At 46.3% G+C, this 17,993-nt stretch overlaps 1 pseudogene; it reads left to right on the forward strand.

Moving 5' to 3' along the window:
* The first annotated feature begins 1,859 nt into the window (after positions 1 to 1,859).
* LOC136057880 (uncharacterized) lies at positions 1,860 to 17,705 on the forward strand (annotated as a pseudogene).
* The last annotated feature ends 288 nt before the right edge of the window (positions 17,706 to 17,993 follow it).

A 17,993-nucleotide genomic window follows, 5' to 3' on the forward strand; every position in this document is an offset into this window, starting at 1 on the left:
ATTGGAAAGTCGAGGTGCTTTTGGAAAAGGATCCAGGTTGAAACTTGAGGACTTTCAGACGACAGGTTGGGAAGTTTTCAGATTGCCAACACGTTAGCCACTGGGCAACTACCCTAAACATTTGTATTTTAATTTAAGGTTTTTAGTTGTGATCCTTTTCTAAAAAAAAAATAGAAAAAAAAATGAGTTTTTTATAGCAAAGACTATGAATTTGCTGTTGGTTTTTATATCGATATTTCACGAAACCCTACAGAAGCCTTGTTTGTGTGAATCTGACATTTGTTTTCTATTTGGCAGGTTTTGTTTCCAAATGGCAATAGTGTCTAAACCTTCCCCCCCCCCATTTTTTTTCTCGCTTGTACATTATTTTCCTTTCTTTTTCTTTTTTTTTTTGTCATTTTCTTTTCTTTTCTTTTCCTCCCCCCCCACCCCCTTCAGGTCTTTTGTACAGTGAGCAGCTTTCTGCAGGCATAAGGAATTGTTGCAGATTGTCAGAGTTTATTTTTGGAAGGCGTGGGTTTTACCGAGGAGGAGGGAATGCAATGAGCTCTTTTGTATAATACCGCCGGCTGTATATTTCCTCAGTTCTGTTATAGTAGCTCTGTAAAGAAAATAAGGAGTTTTCTTACCTTCAACATAGTAGTATTACAATGGGTGACGTATTTATCCTCCATGTGGATTGTAGCGAGGATTCCACGCGGCTTCAGTAGCTACCATACGGAGGGCTTGTCAGACACTCGTGGGACAACTGGCATCTTCTCTCTCATGCACACAGACACGCACTCACACACCCCACGTCCTCTTCCTCTCTCCTTTCTGAAGAAGTTGCAGAACTCGAGCTGCCTGAAGAACTGTTTCCTGGATGATTTCTCCAAGCCGAGCTGGAACGCGGCCCCGGGAGCAGCCCCTCATCCGTGGCTCAAGGAGGAGAGGCGAGCAGCTCAGAGGAGACCAGATTGACAAGCATACCTTCTTGCAGCAGCGTAGGATAGCACAGATCCCTTGTCCGAACATCCAAGGGTAGATTTTTTTTCTTTTATTCTGTTCTTAGGAGAACCAACGGGGTCATTTCTAGTAACTTCTTTTCCAGTTCTTGAAGGGGCCGTTTTCATTCCATTCAGGACTCGCTTTTGGAAGGAATTTGAAGCATACCGTACGTGTGAGCAAATGCAAGAGGCTTTTTGTTTTTTGTTTCTCAGTTCATAATGCAATTGAAAAACCAGACACTACTGTATTTGAGTTTTGCAGACCCAAGTACGTTTTTTTAAGTCACAAATAGCTTTGGTCACTAGGACCATCCTTGGCACGTTCTGCACACAGCCTTCCCGTGTCGACGCGTGGCGTGCCCACAGGCGCTGTTGTTTTTAGTTGTTGTTTTTTTTTTCCAATGACCACTTTGCTGCTGTGATCTGAAGTCGACCTGGCCACGGGATCTGGTGACTGACTTTCATTTTTCCTTTGGCCGTTTCTGAGCTGTGGGCAGTGACCACGTTTACATGAGCATTTCTGTTGTCAGATCTTACTGGCAGTTTTGTATTTCCACTCTCGGTTGGGGCAAACCTTTTTGTGCTCCTGAGGGCCGGCCGTGCCGGGCTGGTTTCTTACCAAACCAGCTTCCCGTGGCTTTCAGGACGCCGCGTTCGTTTCTTGCCATCATTTCTCTGAGCCTGCCCAAGGAGAGAAGGGCTTCCCAAGGCTCTGGAGCTCGTCTCCTCCCAAGCCCAGCCCATGTGGATCCGCTTCCGAGCTGTGCCCGTGTGCCAGGCCAGCTCTGGGCAGCGCAGTGGAGGAGGAGCCCTTGTTTTGAGGCATTTTTCCCTTTTTGAGCCAATAGCTTCTTCCTTTCGGGTGCCGGTGTCATGGCGCGGCCCCGCCAGCGTCAGCTGGCAGTACACGAGTAACCATTTGTTTTTTACTTTCAATATGGAACATTCCTTTTTTATTAGTCGCAGTCACGTATTCATTCCATTCTTCCTTTTGTAAACTTTTTGGGCCCACGTCTTTTACGGGCATTGATATATATAAATATATATATAAATATATATGAATATATTTTTTTAAGTTTCCTACACTTTGAGGTTGCATGGTCTGTAAGGTTGGCATGTCTTTATATTGTATACAGATTTTGCACGCCAAACTTGGCAGCTTTGAAAACGAGAAAAAAAAGAAAAAAAAAAAGAAAAAAAAAGTTGCGTTTTTTTTTTTTTTTCCCTTTTCTTCCCATTATTTTTGTTGTGTTTTTTGTTGTTGTTGTTGCTGTCGTTGGGTTTTTGTTTTGGTTTTTTTTTTTCCTCTCGTGGCATTTGCGGAGACTTAAGGTTGGGACGTTCTTGTCACCCGCACGCACCCGCACACCCATACACGCAGACACACACCAAGGAAGGAGAGTGGGAACGTTTTTTTTTTCGCGTCGTACTGAACTTAAGAAATTGTGCTTTTTATTGTTAAAAAAGAAGAGTAAATAGAAAAGGACTACTTAAACATTTCTCATTTTAAGAAGAAGAAGACGTTTATCTAGCACTTGTGACTTACCAATAATAGAGTTTATTGTATTTATGTGGAAACAGTGTTTTTAGGGAAACTACGCAGAACACACAAAGCTAACTGCCTGTGTCATTATTTTTCTTTTTTTGAATTTGGTTGGGTATTTTATTTTGATTTCTTGGCTGGGTGGGGAGGCTGGATGCAACCCTTCGTCAACACACGTAGTCATTAATTCTGAGGTGATGAACGACGAGGACTTTAAAGAGTTAACTCTGCAGCACTGCTGCGTTAACTTTTTTAGAATTACTTTTACATGATGTATTGCTAGGTTTCACTTTAAGCAGTCGTGTACTGTGCAACACTGTGGTTTAAAACAAGACTTTACATCGAAAGGAAATCACGTTTCTTCATTGTCATGAAGTTGAGCTCGTTCTCAGCTCATCTTCACTTTGTCTTTGATATTGATGAAAAAGTATCCTATTGAAAGAAAATAAATTAACACTTTTCTGTGCTCCATAGTGGAGGCGCTATTTTCCAATTTATGAGGATGACAAACTTATATATATAATATATATATAAAAGTGGGGGGAGGGGTTGAAACATTATTCACCCAAGAGCTTATTACAGATATGTAGTATCAAAAAGTTGTAACTATATTATATTCTACTTTATACCTATACATGCTCAGTATGACGTCACCATTGGTAGCAGCTACCGGTTTACGCTGTAATTTAGACACAATTTCACTCTTATTGTATGGACCCTTCTTTAAGTGATGGTAGCATTCTTTGTGCTAAGTTTTCTGACGGTCCTTTGTTTTACTTGATGGAGTTGGAATATTTTTCTCACTCTTGTTTTTGCTTGTTGCTTCTTTTCTCTCTTTTCGGTTTTGTGGGTTTTGGTTTTTTATTGTTTTTTTTTTGTTCGTTTGTTTTTTGGGGTTTTTTGGTTTTTTTTCATTTCATTTTTTTGTTTTTGTTTTTTTTTTTTTTACTGGCCAATGGTGTCTTTCTCTGACAGTACCGACTTCAATTTCAACTTTATTAGGAGTCCAGTATTTTGTACCACATTATGACAACTTGTTATTCTTGTGGTGTAAATAAAAAGAAAAAGTTAATTATAGTAATACCTTTGGTTCCGTGCCTGATCTTTTTCTCATCTGGTGGCCTTTGGATTCATGTCATACCTGACATCATGACAGGCTGTCCAGAGAGCTGGTGCCCCATCCCTGGAGGTGCTCAGGGCTAGAGTGGATGGGGCCCTGGGCTGCCTGAGCTGGTGGGTGGGCAGCCAGCCCGTGGTATGGGGGTTGGAAATGGATGGGCTTTGTGGCTCCTTCCAACCCAAACCATTCTGTGATGTTTGATCCACCATATCCGTATGTATGTCATGATACCCATGGAAAGAGAATTGTTGGAGCTTCTGCCCAGTCTCCTTTCTGTTCCCAGCCATCTGCATGCAGGGGACTGTAAGAAGAAAAAGAGATCTCGGTGAAAGCTGTAATGCATCCTTGCAGTCCCACAGCACCTATTTGGGATCATGGAAGATCCTCACAAGAGGATCCTGTCTTGAAGGACCTGGATTCCTCCATGGGAGACCCCAGGAGCGGGGCTGAGGATCTGGTTGTAGATGAGATAAGTAGACTCACCCTTTTTTCTTCTATGGTCTCATGCAGATCTGGTTTAGCCTCTGTATTATTCTTCTTGTGCCCGGAGCTCTCGATCCAAAGTCTAGTTTCTCCACGCATCAACAGAAGCATTCTCTGACTTCGAGGTAACCAGCTGCACTTCAGGCCTGGTATAACTCATGTTAATGCTTTAAGATGCCCCAGGTCTCATTCTGCAAAGCCAAATGTGCATTTCTGGGCTCTCATAAACACTCACTGCTGAGTGATGGGCTTGAGACCCAACAGCCTGATCAGTGGAGGGAGGATGCTTTAAAGGGCTGGGCTGGGAGCTCTGGAGGACAGCCTGTGACTGGGCTTCCTTTGGAGGACTCCCTGGGACCCACGCTGCCTGACTGTCTTTAAAGGAGGAAGAGGATGTTCCTCACTCTGAGCAACGAGTCAAGACTGTGCTTTTAATGAAGGTAAAGAATGGGATCCAATATTGAACACAGAGCCCGAACGCAGAGGGGGCAAGACCTCAGCCCATGCCAGCAATACATCCCACTTTTACAGTGGGATTTGAGGTTGTGCTGTGTAGAAATGTTCTCCTGGGGCTGGTTCATGCTTTTGCTCCTCTTAAAGGCTGCCCTAAAGAACATTCAAGGAACTGGGAATGAGTTTGTCTCCCCGAAAGCCAGGGAGGATCAAAGCTGGTGAGTGTTGTACCATCTTTGGTGGGTTTCTGCAAGGTGAACAACTCCCGCTCTCACACCTTGGTTAAAATAACCAGACCCCAATCCTTGCTCTCAGGTAAGGTTCAGCTTAGTGCTTTCCTTTACAAGAATAATGGTTGCTAAGTGTGTTAGTGAAACTCAGTTAGTGGGAATTGAAAAGCTCTTGACAGTGAAGTTCAGGGGATAACATGGATTTGGTGATAACAGCATGGTGGAAAATAGAGCAACTGAGTGCTCGGGGACTTGGGACCCCTGTGGCCCAATTCTAACCTAATTCTGCCCTCTTTTAGTTTAAAGCCATTCCCACTTGTCCTATCACTATCAGACCGTGTAAAAAGTTGCTCCCCTACTGCTTATAGTACTGGAAGGTGATCATGAGATCTCCCCAGCGCCTTCTCCAGGCTAAACAAGCCAACTCCCTCAACCTTTCTTCACAGGAGAGATGCTCTAGCCCTCTGATCATTTTCGTGGCCCTCTGTGATCCATTGGCTTCAAGGTCTCACCTCCTGGGTGCCCGCTGCTTTGAGGAAGACAGGATGCACAAAAACCATGGTCCCTCTGCTGGCCTGTGCACTGCTGCTTGGACACTGTACCATGGAATTATAGGATGGCCTGGGACCTCGAGGATTATCTGTTTCCAACCCCCAGCTGCAGGCAGGGTTGCCAACCACTGGTTATGTTCTAATAATTGGGTGAGAGATAAAAGGAAAACTTGCATAGGCCGTGGGGAAGCCACAGTCTGCCCTGTTTTACAACAGCAAACTTAGCACAAACAGTTCCTGCTGAGAATATATTCAATATTTCATGACTGTGCAAATAAAGTCTCTCCCAGGCTGTGCTAATGAGAGGTTTCAGCAGGGAAGAGGCAAGTCCAGAAGAGCTAATTACAGGCTTTGAGAAAAAAGCAATCATCTCTGTGTTTTCTGGGGACTCACCGTGTTTGACTGGGGGATTTCTGTTTGATTATAAGTACTGCTGAGGAATCTCTTTTCGTAGGTGATAGGAAATGGGATTGAAGAAATGGCCTCAAGTTGCACTGGGGATGTTTAGGTTGGATGTTAGAAAGACTTTTCTTCATGGAGAGGATAGTCACACGTCGGAAGGGGCTGCTCAGAGAGGTGATGTGTGGCTGCGGCACCGAGGGGCATGGTTTAACAGTGGGACTCAGTAAGTCAACTTGATGGTTGGACTTCCTGATCTTAAAGGACTTTTCCACCCTGGATGGCTCTATGGCTCCGCGTGGAAATCTGGGAAGCCACCTAGGGGATGATGGCACACCGCCTAGGCACCCTCCGTGTTTGTGCAAGGAGAACAGCTCTGGAGCATTGCTCAAGCCACAGTGCTCCTTGTGGTCTCCATTCTGCTAAGCTGCTGTTCGTGAAAGGAAAGGTTTAGAATCTGCAAATTCGATATATGTTGAAGGAAAAATAACCTTTTATTTTATTTGGGAGGATCTGGGGATGCACACGCAGACAGCACAGTGCATTTGTCTTTGTGTCAAGGCAGCATTATCAGACGGTCAGCAGTTACAGAAGGGCTGCGGGAGCTAGAGACCTGTTTCCCATTAAATAAGGCAGAGAGCAGGGAGCAATTCCCGTGTTTTAAAGCGGATTAAATATCCAGAGTCCTTGAGAAAGCTTTCCAAATTTCACTCTTCAATTACGTGTTTTAGTTTGACGGAGAAGAAAAATAAAGTCCCTCCTTCCCCACTGCACAGAACAATTTCTACAATCCTCCCAATCCCCGTGAATAACGCAGCCAGCCCAGCTTAGCAGCTGCCCATCAGTAGGCTCAGCAGGAATCCGCGTGGATCTGGAGGCTGCTTACAAAGCAGGTGGGTCCCAGCGCTGAGGAGGGTCCCTTGCCTAGCTTCCCCCACCCAGCAGGCTTTGGTGCATCCCAAGCCCACCAGTAGTAACCCTGCCAGGTCTGAGGAGTCCTGGGCTAATGTTGCTGCAGCCAAGAGGAGAAGCCTTGCAGACTCCATCCCTTTCTTGTGCTGTGGGGACACTGCATGGGAGGATGCGCCCGAGGCTGCTGGACGCCTGCGAGCACAAACCACAGCGTGGCTTCCCATGGCTGGAACCCAACGAGGGCGGTTTGGTTTCCTCTGTGCTGATTGATGATGGCTCCTAATAGGTTGATATGCTCTTTTTTTATGCAACGGTTGATGCTTAGCATGTGGTTGGTGAAACGGCCCTGTGTTCAGCGGTGTAACAAATTGCCTTGGCCAGGTTTATCTGCTGGGCTTCATTAGGGACCTCTGGTGCGCCAGATTCTGGGGGTGCTGAAAATGAGACTTGAATTGAGTTATTCCTTGTGGGTTGCAGGCTAATTCTTCTTTCATCTAAAGCCTTTTCATATTTCACCTCTCTCCCGCTTATCTGTGACGGGTAATTTGATTTGCACTGTTATTTCAAAACAATTCCTTTTGGTTCCCTTTATGAGTTGAGAAAGGCAGGGCTTAAGGACTTAAGCATCACAGGCTGCTTCCAAACTCTGTTTTGAAGGGGCTTGAGAGGAACATGGGGAGGAGGAAGAGCAATGCGGGAGTGCAGCAAAGTGTCTGCAGATTCCATTAGCATTCCTCCGAAGCGCATCCCAACCTCACTCCAAGGGCTGGCACGATGGATCACACCACAGTGTGCCAGAGCTCCTGTTGCAAAGGATCCCAGCTCAGCACGCTGGTGCTGCTGCTCTCTTTAGCAGTTTATTACTGGTGCAGTGCCATTACAATCCTCTGGCTGAACCATGTTGGCAGTTGCTCCTGTAAGGAGAAATATAAGATGCAGTCATGGAGCTCCCAGCCTCCCACTAGTCTGAAAACAGTGAGCCATGATTGCAGCCTAGAGTTCATTGGCAGGGCGGGCAGCAGGTACCCACACAGCACTGCAAGGAGCCAGCCCTGCCAGTGGGGTGTCCCGGTGGCATCCACATGAGGTCAAGAGTCTGTGGAGAGGCTGACCAAATCCCACACCAAAACCCCGAGGGCCACCTCGTTGGGGTGGAGGTGCTGGAAAGAAGTCCCTGAGAACAATGATCTCCCAACAATGACCTCCCAAAAATGACCTGACCAAACAGGTGGAGGCCCTCTTGGCTTGAATCCCAGATTTACAGCAATTGCCTCAAAAATGGCAAGTCCTCTGCAGAACGAGAGGTGAAGGTCAGAATTAGTGCTGGTGTCAGTGTCTGAAGATGTCCAGGAGAAAGAGTTTTGGTCTTCCTCTTGTCCTACTGCCCAACAGGTTTCTGCGTTTCCCTTTCTCTGTCTGAAGGAATTCTGGTCTGCCTCTTCCTCAGCTCTGGGACTTTGGGGAACTGGAGCTTCATGGCAGAGCAGCTCAGACAAAGGCCAAAGGAGGAAATGAGAAAGAAATCACTGTGAAAATATGCTCTGAAAAGATGCATTGGCTTGCAATGCTTCATGGACATTCTCAAAGCAAGGAAATCTTCATTGAGAACCTAAAAGTACACTCCCAGTCTTCTCTTTTTTTTTTTTTTTTTCCCTGGGCAAAATAATAGAATACATTAATAACCTTAATAACTAATATTTGGTTGGTTGGTAGTTGGTTGGTTGCTGGTAAAGTCAAGTGAAATGGGAAGAGATCCACTGGTTGCTGCTAAAGCCATCTGTGTGCTTGGGCAGCCCGGAGAGCCAGCTGATGGTTCACGTGCTTTTCACATTTTTAGTTGATTTTCTTTTTCTTTATTTTTTCTTTTTTTTTTTTTCCAGACAACTTGGATTTCACTTGAAATCTGTCTGGCAGGACCTGGCCTTCAGCCTGCTTGGAACTGGGGCGCGTGGAGATTAATGACATGGAATATGAGGAACGTTGACTGTAAAGCTCTGAAATTGTGGGAAAAGGCAGCTTAGAGCCAGGCTTCGGTGAGGAGGTGTGTGACTTGGTCTGGGATGGTGTTTGGAGAGGCAAAGGCTCCTGCTGCTCTTTGGGGGGGAACAGCCTCATATTTAACGTCTGTCTCCCTCCTCGCAATGGAGCTGGAGTGTCTCAAGTACAGCAAGTCCTTTCCTTCCCCTCCTGAGGGGTGTGATCCAGGTTTCCGTGGTCAAGGATGCATTCATGAACTTATGGACAGGACGAGTTGGAGGAGGAGCCAGCCAGGAACTGCTGTCTCTGATTCCATCTCCTGTGAGATGTTTTGTGAGGAGTAGGAAGGTGCTCACCCTGTTTGGGGACTCAGCAGCAGGAGGAACATTGAATCAGTGAATATTCTGTGTTGGAAGGGACCCGTAAGGATCATGAAGTGGGGGTCTCTGCTTGGGAATGGGGATGCAGGTCATGTCCCTCTGGCCTGGCTCCATCAGGCCTTCCAGCCACAGGGAACACGAGTCACCTCCCTGACACAGGAAACAACACCAAGATGCGTCTTAAAACCACCTCTTGATTAGTACTGGTAAAAAGGAATAAGCAGGCTGGGTTAGATATCGGCAAGAAAGGATTTATGTAGCATGGGACATGGGGATTTAACATTTATTTGTGCCCGGACAACAGGCTCTCAGTGGGGAAAGTCCTCTGGGTAAAGCATCCATCCCTCTCCCAGGCAGCTGTAGTTAATTCTGAGCAGCAGCAAACCTCTGAGTACTGTGACTGAAGATTTCCCTGAGCCCCTGGGTCAAATGAAATAGAAACAGAAATCCTTAGTCAGTGGGGGTGATGCATTCTGTGCCCCCAAATTATTATCCCAAAGACTTCAGCCAGGATAAGCATTACCAACACCACCAAGCTGCTATCACACCTCTAATTAATAGAAAAGTGACGGTGCTAGGAACCTGTACTCCTAAGAAAATGAACACTGTATGAACACCTTTTGGGGGTTACTGTCCCAAAAGAAGGGCCTTGGACACCTCTTACTGCTGAAACCAATGAGAAAAGGAGGTGAGGATGAATGAGTCCTTCGATGGGGAAAAGTAGAAAGAAGAAAGATATATTTGTGTGTATGCATATATGTATGTATTTTTATATAGATAGATTTATGTAAAAATCTGACCCAGACCTGAACTTTTCTGGCAGGGAAACAACATTCAGGAGGAAATACAGCCCTGCCTGCAATTCCTCATTGTATCAGTGGGAGCGACGTTACTGGGTCCAGTAAATCTGCCAGGTGGCAACAGGGGATGAGGTGGGAAGGTGGGATGCAGGAGGGTGCTGCTTTGGCCCTCCTCGTTAAGGAACGTTAATTATCTCAGCTCCCAGAGTGCTCTTTATGTCTTTATGGTGCTTAGGGGGTCCTTTCCTCTGTCACTGAGCTATGGAATTATTCAGGTTTGATATGACCACTAAGATCACCAAGCCCAACCCACCTCACCATGTCCACTGCCCAGTGCCACATCCCCGTGGTTCTGGAACACCTCCAGGGTCGGTGACCCCATCACCTCACCACTCTTTCTGGGAAGGAATTGTTCCTAATATCCATCCTGTAAACCTTGTTTTCTTAAGTAAGCAGTACAGCTTACTGCCGGACGAGGGATGGTCCCAGATGGGTGTTGGCTGCCCTGAGCTTCGCAGTGCCTCTGACACATCAAGGAAAAGCCTTTTCAACAAATGCATCAACAACCAGAGAAAATGAAAGATGTGAAACCATCCGGCTGGCAGAGAACCCAGCTGGCTCCTTTGTCCCTGGACTTGTTTATTTTCCATAGCCGTCAAGATTGTCCTCGCTGCTCCGTCACACCAGGAGAAACCACAGCACGATCCTTCCCCAGCTGCTTTGCCTTTGGCCTCCTGTCCCTCCTCTTCCTCCCAGTGAGCTCCGATGGATGGGCAGTTCTTCGGGAGGGGAGGGGAGAAGGAAAAAGCTCTTCCCCAGGGGCTCGCTGTGATTCCTTGTGAGTGTTTACAGGATTAAAACTAGCCAAAATGAAGCCGGCGGCAGCCGTGCCAAGGAATGATATCACGGAGCTGATGGAATCCAGAGCTGCTTGGACAGATCTGTGAGAGATAAAAGGGGAAACTCTGATTAGACCAGAGCCCCACCCCATCACCTTGAAAAGATATATGGAGTATTTCTGGGGGCAGACATTAAATACTGCAGCCCTCCAGGGTGCTGCTTTGAGCTCCCACAGCCAAGCTGAATGGCTGGCACTCTTCAGAGCGCGCTGAATTGTTTCGGTGACCCGAGGGAAAAGTGTGCACACACGCAAATGAGCAAAGTATTGAACAGTTTGCTAGTGATGAAGTCAAGCAACCAACTGCTCAGCTGCAGAGCCCTCTGCTTCCTCGTTTGCCTGCTGATAAAACTGTCCTCCGTTGGGGAGTCAGTGAGCAGGGATGCAGCTGGTGGGGAGCAGGGCAGAGAATAAGTGCAGAGCTCAGTGAGAAGCCCTGCTCCTGCCTTCCAGTGGATCCTCAAAGCTTGTGTCAGCAAGGAGAGCATGCTGGGGGAGAGAAGGACAGGGATGTGCAAGCACTGCATGTTCTGGAAAGCAGTATCCCAAAGTGAAGACCCGTTGTTGTAAAAGCATCCTGAGAAGGAGAGTCACAGCATTGCTTTCCTCCAGCCAGCATGCTGTCCTTGCTGGTGGTGCCATGGGACGGCTCCAATAAGGCCGGTGCCACAGGAATGCTGCATTCATTCTTTGGTCAGCTCTCCCTTCTTACCCCATTTTTTTACTGCTTGCCGAGTCCTGCAGTGAGAGGACTGATTGCGTGACCTGATGACCTTACATCATCTCAGATGGGGGACCATGGGGACCTGAGACCTCACTAAAGCCAAGGTCGACTGCAGTGAAGTAATCAATACATTCATTACCATCCGTGCATCTGTAGGGAAATCTTTCAACCAGCTCTCTGTGATTTATTTGCAGCACTGATTATTGTGATCACAGAACAATGGAAGTCCAGTTTAGGTTTCATCATCCAGCTTCGTTCACCTTCCCCCAGTGGTCACTTCTGGGTAGTGCTTTCGACCCAAGGATGGCCCGTGTGATACGATAGTTTTACACAATAGGTTTTGGTGCTTGGTTTGAACGTTACTGCTTCCAGCAAAGATTTATCACAGGAGCACCCAGCTGGGAGCACTGCCCTGTTGTGCTGGCTTCAGGCCAGGTATGTGAGGAGCAACAACCCTCTCCAGAAGAGAGAAGCAAGACAAGGGAATGAATGCAAGTCCCAGTCAGGTTGAACATTAGGAAATCTTCTCCGAAAGAGAGGTAAGGTGCTGGAACAGTCTGCCCAGGGAGGTGGTGGGGTCACCGCTTCAGGAGGTGTTCAAGAAACATTTAGATGTCGTACTAAGGGATGTGGTTTAGTGGGAAATACTGGTGACAGGTGGATGGTTGTGCTGGATGATCTTGGAGGTCTCTTCTAACCTTGGTGATTCTATGATTCTGTATGTAATGAGAGCGTGAATAGAGGTTGGGTCAGGTGCTGAAGTCATGTGCTCCTATGTTCCCTCTACAGTAAGGTGTTCTGGGTCATAGAGAAACATCAAAGGGTGCAGGACACGGTCTCCCAGCCCAGAGTGCTCTGTACGTGTACCAGAGTTGCCTGTTTTCACCAGCATAGAATCATCTGTGTTGTAAGGGACCATCAAGGTAATCTAGTTCGACCCCCACACAATGAACAGGGACAGCTACAGCTAGACCAGGTTGATCTGAGCCAGGTCTAGCCCGCTTGTGGTTGAGTCTAACATGACTCAACAGCTACCAGAGAAATAGTGGTGTCCTTGCTCTGGTAACCTGAACTAATTATTGGGAAACGACTGAGGCTTGATATAGTCCAGTAGTCCAGCAGTCCTGTCTCATCAGTACTGCCCCACAGTTGCAATATCAAGGAAGAAAATCAGGACTGGACAGGAAAAGAGGAGGCAGAGCAATGAGCATCTCCAATTGCCTGGAAGGGCTGTGACTGACCACCTGAAGACTGTAACTTCCAGCCAGAATTGAAGTGGATGTCCTGTGAGTGTCAGCAGCTTTTTGTAGGGTTGTAGTGGTGGCCCATGCCTGTGCTCTGTGGATGCTGTTAGGTGTGATCAGACCAGGGTGTGCTGGGGGACCCAAGGGGGTGGAGTTGGTTTCCCACAGCTCATCAGTAACCCTTTCCTTGCTATGGCAATTGAGAAAGCTCAGCTGGACCTTTGCAGGGGTCGTGATTTGGTACTGAGTGTCCTGAAGGGTTTTGCAGGTGGTTTAGTCAGAGGAAGACATCCACAGGCATCAACTGACCTGCTTTCTCCTCATTTCTGTAGATGAAATCTGGAGACAGTATCATTTGTGCAGCTCCTCACGGCCAGATCTGGTCGTGTTCCACCGCTGTGACCAGAAGCCTTGCATAGTAACTCATATTGCTCCCCAGCACATTATAATGACTTGCTAATACATAGAATTGCTCCGACTGGAGAAGACCTTTGAGATCATTGAGTCCAACCACGACTAACCGTACTACCCTAACTTTAATCCACCACAAAATCATTTCCCTGAGCAATTTCAGCATTAATGCCACATGAACGCCACAGGCTTCCTTTCTTGTTTTCTGTGATTCTACAATTGGCTATTAGGCCTTAAACATGCCTCACCCCTGGCCCTCAGTTTTACTCGTGGACTAAACAAATTCAGTCGTGGCTGAAAGCCTGGAGAAGAAAGATCCTATTAATCTGATGCTCTGGCTTCAGTTTCTGATGCTGTCAACTGCTCAGAGAAAAAAAATAAAATAAAATAAAAAGAGTAGATGAGAATGGAGCTGAGATGGGATAATGAATATCAGGCCAGAGCCCCCATTAGTTTCTCCCCTGTCACTCAGAGAGGTGTTTCAGAGTTGATGGTAATCATTGCTAAGCAAACATCTCTGTGTGTGTGGATACTGATATGATCATCGCACGATCAGAAGGGGGAAGTTCCTCACCATTCAGAAGCTGTAATGGGTGGTCCAGGTGGCTAACGGGTTCTGTAGCTTTGTTTTCCCATTGGTAACCTTTTAGACCTGTCCTACATGAAATTTCTTCTCATCCAGCCTGGGTCAGAGCCTTCCAGCCTTCACCGAGGAAATTATTTCTTAAGCATGACACAGAAGGCAACTACAAAGGGCTGGCAAATGGAGACCCAAGAGCTCCAATCTCTCTGCACCAACCCTTTGATGTCACCCTGTCCTCGCTGGCTGCCATGCCAGACCTCCTTGGGAACGGCCTGCGCTCCTTCCTCACGGCTACACGAGCCCTGACCTTTCTCCCAGCGCTGCACACAGATCTGGGGACAGTCCTGGTTGCCTGAGATTCCTCTCTCTTTTCTTTTTTCCCTTTGGAAGTTGGGTAGTTTCCAACATGAGTCACTGTCCGCCTCTTCTCCATAATTTGAGCACTGGGAGTTGCAAGTATGACTTTGGTGTAGTCTACCAGAATTAATCAAAGTGTATCTTACACATTTGAATGCAGTAAAACCACCATCCGGCCAAATCCCTCCTGACTGACACAGCCCTAGCCCCGTTCCTTTCTCATTCTACTCTTTCCTCCTTTTTTCTTTCTCTTTTATCCTTCCCCTTTAGCATTGTTTCCCACAGATGCTTATAACCTCTTTTCCCCTTAATTTTAGCAATGTCCTTCTCGTGGCAGTTTTTTTTGTTGGTTTTTTTTTGAGTTTTTTTGCAGCCAATTTCTGTCTCACTGTGGCTGGGCATTGGGCATTTGGTGCTTTGGGCTTTGTTTGCTTCTCAGACTTTTAACACATTAAATACGAGAACAATATTACCATTTAACAATTGAAGTAAAAACAAGTGACCCACACTGCTACTTGTTTCAAATCCCTATTAAAGCCTCTTTGTTTCTAATTGATTTCAGGAGTGACCAAACTTTTCACGGACCAAAAAAAATGCTGTGATTTGGGATTTTTTTCCCTCCTCAGCCATTGTATAACAGCCACATGGGTGGAAGAACTCCATTGCTCTGCTGATGTAAGCTGTGTGTGTGGTCAAGACGTTCTCAAAAGCACTGGCAGTGAGTGCTGATAGAGAAGTCCACTCCGCAGCCTGCTCACACTGGGCTCAGAAGTTGGATTTCCCCTGGCCTGTGTGCTAACATCCTTTAAAGCAGTCTTGAAACCATATTCTTGGGCTGGTCTTGGTGAGGGAGATGAATATGAATGTACTCATCGTGTGGATTTACCTGATCATGCTAGGCTGGGCTCTGGTGAGCCACTCAACCATTGATGAGACAAAAGTTTTTGTGTTTAATTCACATAAAGTTCAGCACTACCTTTGCTACACCCGAGGGCGACATTTCTTTGGGGAGATGGGTTCCTATCTACAGATGAGTGGTTCTTGTTCTACCTGCTATCATAAGTTCTCTGAGTCAGTAAACACCTTGTGCTTCAAACTACATGGTCCTGTGTTTTACACACTGGTAGCCTTTCCTAGAAGTGGGGAAAGACCTTAACTCTTTCTCTCCCTTCTCTCTACAGCTGGAAAGGTCAGGCAAAGTACCACTGTCTGCTGTCTTGGGCTGAGACCTCACCTTGAAAAGGCAGATTGCTGCTAGCCAGAGAGAAGCTCCAGTCACCCACTCCTCATCTCAGACATCTGTGAGAACTGCTCTCTCTGGGTTAATGCAGTAACTATGTTAGAAATGTGTTGAAACAGAATATGGGTTTTATTTCATGCCGAGAGTAGTGCTGCTGGGATAAAAGGCACGCTGCAAGAGGTTCAAGATCGGGCGTTAGAAGTACAGGTAGGAAAGCTGAAAGCTCACAGTGGGCTGATTTCTACCCAGTACTTTCCTTGAAACTAAGACATGTTTCTTTCCTGGAAGTGAGTAGAGATTCCCTTGTCTTTTGATACCTATCTATGCCATCACTTGAATTCCTCCCAGATGGCTTGCAAGCTCCTAAAGGCAAACATGAAACTTGCCTTTGCTAGGAGTGTGGGATTGCTGCATTCATTCCTCATTTGTCCACCTCTGTTTACAGTTCTCAAGATAAAAATGTAAAAATATATGAGAACAGCCTACTTTCTGGGCTGTGAATTTTCAAGAAGTTGAAATATTGATTTGGGGAGAACTGAAAAATGAAATGGAAAATTCTGGCCAACCAAAGAGAAAAAGGTATCGTTTTTGGTTGTGCATTATACATAAGAATTAAATTAAATACCTTGGTTGGACACTCAATAATCTATATAACAAAATTAAATAATAATATCATCATCAAAGTCCTTTCAGAGCATGAATTTATAAAGGCTTGAAGTTTGCTGACTTCATTTGCCAAATTTTATTGTTAAAACCAACCATTCAGCTAAAGCACAGTGAACTGCTTTTCTTTTAAATATCCATTTGAAAAATATCACTCAGCTCTACTGAATCTGGCTTTTTATGGCCTCCCCAAGCTCCAGCCAGCAATCCCAGAATGATTATCTTCTAGCAGCAATCTAGGAGCTCCACATCTGCAAGCCAAATTTCACCTGTAGGTGATTGTCAGTAAAGCTGGGAACTGAATTTGAGAATCTAGGAGTTAATGAAGAGGAAGATATTTTTGGCACCCAACTGGGAGAATAGTTCAGCACAGGCCCGTAGCATGTACTTAGATGCAAGCATGCGCATAACTCCTATTTGGCACACGTTTGAAGTGCTTTCCTGAGTCGAGGCCTTCAATTTCAACCTCCTAAAATGTTTTGGCAAACCTTGAAATGTGCTTAAAGATGAGAAATGAAAACACGTCGTAGTTGGCAGTAACCTTTCAGTTTTGAGGGATGTTCATTTTATAGGTCAAAGACATATGGGAAAAATTCATACATTTCCCAAATAACAGCGCTCAGCATAGGGAACAATTTAATATGAAACAGCAACATGGGGTTGGGTCATTAATGAGTCTTGGATGCAGTCATCCACACGCTGTGAAATGTAGCTCAAACAAAGCACCAGTTCAGGATGGATGCACCCTGGTGTGCTCAGATCAACAGATATGCTCCCATTTGCACACATGGGCTGGTGGTCCAACTCATGACCACCAGCACCGTGCAAACGTGGCATATACGCATGCTTGGGGCTGAGTGCTGGCCACCTGTGTGTCCCTCTCATCGTGTCCAAGGAGGCCCCAAGTGGCCAGCTCCTCCTGGACCAAGATCTAGAGCTCCTCCAGAGCCATCCTGGCAGCGACTGTGAGTGGGAAGTCACACTGCTACAAGGGCTTTGCAAAGACCTTGGCAGCATGAACCTGGGGGAAGCCAAAATCATGATAAGGGTGGACAGGCATAGTGTGTGTGTGGGAGGTGCAAGGTCGGCACGGAGACATGGCTGCCTCCTCTGAGGAGAGGGAGGCTGAGCAGTGCCTGGACAGGGCCTATCTTCCCCTTCTTGTGAGAACCAGGCTCATCTCCCTTCTCATCCAGGAAGGAGATGGGGCAAGTTTCTCTTCCTCACAATGGATGGCGTTTTGGAAGGAGCTCATTGGAGTTCAGCACTCTATTCTGAAAGATAACAGGAATGTCCCAGCCAGCAGGACTTGGCTTGGAATTTTGACTGTACAAAGGAAACCCCGGCCTCATGATTCGTTATCCCCTTGCTCGTCATTTGGCTCTGTTTCAGATTCAGCCTGTAAAAGGCAGAGGAGAGATTACATGAAGACGCTTGATTGCACGTCCACTGCATCAGTTGACCCCAGAGTGGCAGGGCCCCATGGACCCTTTATTTTTATCCAGGCTCAGATTGCTTTTCAGTTTTGCAACAGAGTTGGAGGCTGGGGACTGTGTGACTTCCAGGACAGGATGCAAGCTCAGAGCAAAGAACCCACCCTGTGCCATTAGCCAAAATCCACAGCTTGATTTTCCTTCAGGTTCACGATTAAGTTTGTGCCATTAGACCAGACAGTCCTGAAGATCCTGGAGGAGCCGATACATTCATCTGTGTATTCCAGCCCTGTTTCCAAAGATGAAGGCTTCAGTTAAGCCACAGTGACTATAACGCTCGCTGCTTCATTTTGACTTCTGAGCATAGCAGAGATCTTAATCTCAACTGCTGTTGCTTTTATTAGAGCATCATATGGGAAAATTCCCTCTGAAGACCTGCTGTCAGCACCTGGAGATGTTGTAGGGTAGATAAGGTGCAGGTGACATGTGCTTTTGCTGTTATTATGTTCATATAATATATGCTGCTGGAGGGAGCAGCATGGTCCCACTTTAACCCATCTGTATCACAAGGACAGAAATAGACTGAGACTCTGACTTGGACAGTAC

Source organism: Cyrtonyx montezumae, unplaced genomic scaffold, assembly GCF_038088225.1.
Source record: "Cyrtonyx montezumae isolate F1298 unplaced genomic scaffold, pur_monq_1.0 scaffold_7, whole genome shotgun sequence".
Classification (NCBI taxonomy): Eukaryota; Metazoa; Chordata; class Aves; order Galliformes; family Odontophoridae; genus Cyrtonyx; species Cyrtonyx montezumae.